This window comes from Triticum dicoccoides, chromosome 3B (assembly GCF_002162155.2).
Source record: "Triticum dicoccoides isolate Atlit2015 ecotype Zavitan chromosome 3B, WEW_v2.0, whole genome shotgun sequence".
In the NCBI taxonomy this organism is placed as follows: Eukaryota; Viridiplantae; Streptophyta; class Magnoliopsida; order Poales; family Poaceae; genus Triticum; species Triticum dicoccoides.
This window is the reverse complement of record NC_041385.1, coordinates 822063725-822064701: the sequence shown is the minus strand read 5'-3', so window position 1 is coordinate 822064701 and position 977 is coordinate 822063725.

Genomic DNA, 977 nt, shown 5'->3' with positions numbered 1-977 from the left:
ACGTAAATTATTTATTGCTGTCGTTTGTTTCTTATAGAATTGCGCTGCACATCAAGCACAAAATTTATTTGGTCACAGCCGCTAGCATAGCGCGCGTAATACCATGAAGAGACAGGATCAAATCCAAGCGCTAGCTTGTTCTTATATCGCGTTTTTTCATCTCGCTAAAGTCAAATGGGCCGGCCAAGGCGTGCCACCCCTGTATGAAACGCCGACTCTTCGACGCAAGGAGCGTCACATAGGAGGTCCCGACACTCCTTGGCATGTCTCTCTTGCACGGCTCTTCTTTTTAGCTGACGATCCACTGAGAACAAAATCAGTACAAAAAATGTGACCTCCCATCTAAAAACAATCAGTTGCTGGTTTCTGATTTTTTTTAAAATTTTCGTTCATGAATTAAAAAAGTTCATGATTTGAACACGATGTTCATGAATACGAAAAATATACGCAAATTGAAAAATTCTTCAAAAATTTATAAAAATGTTGAAGAATTTTAGATGTATTCAAGAATTAAAAGTAATATGTGCAAAATTATAAAATGTTCATGGATTAAAATAATGTTCACAAGATTCGTGTTTATGAATTGCAAAAAAAAAGTTCACAAATTGAAAACATATTAAAAATTCAAATAATCTTGAAAATACAAAACAAATGTTCCTAAATTTTGAAAAATATACCTGAATCTGAAACATGAATTTGAAAATATGAAAAAAAAATCAAAAAGGATGAAAGAACGTACAGAAAATGAAAACCTGGAAAACCCGGCAAAAGAAACGCAAGAAAATAATGACTGAGGGAAGGACCTTACCAAAAACGGTGGGGAAAGAAATAGAACGACTCGAGCAGGATGACTCATTACCAGCTGGCAGGGGCGAGGGGCATGCTCGTTTCGTCGCTACCCCAGGCCTATGTGTGGTGTAAGGTTTGCCCACAGATAGCACGATACTAGTTTTTTTCCTGTCGTTCATTCACTTTCT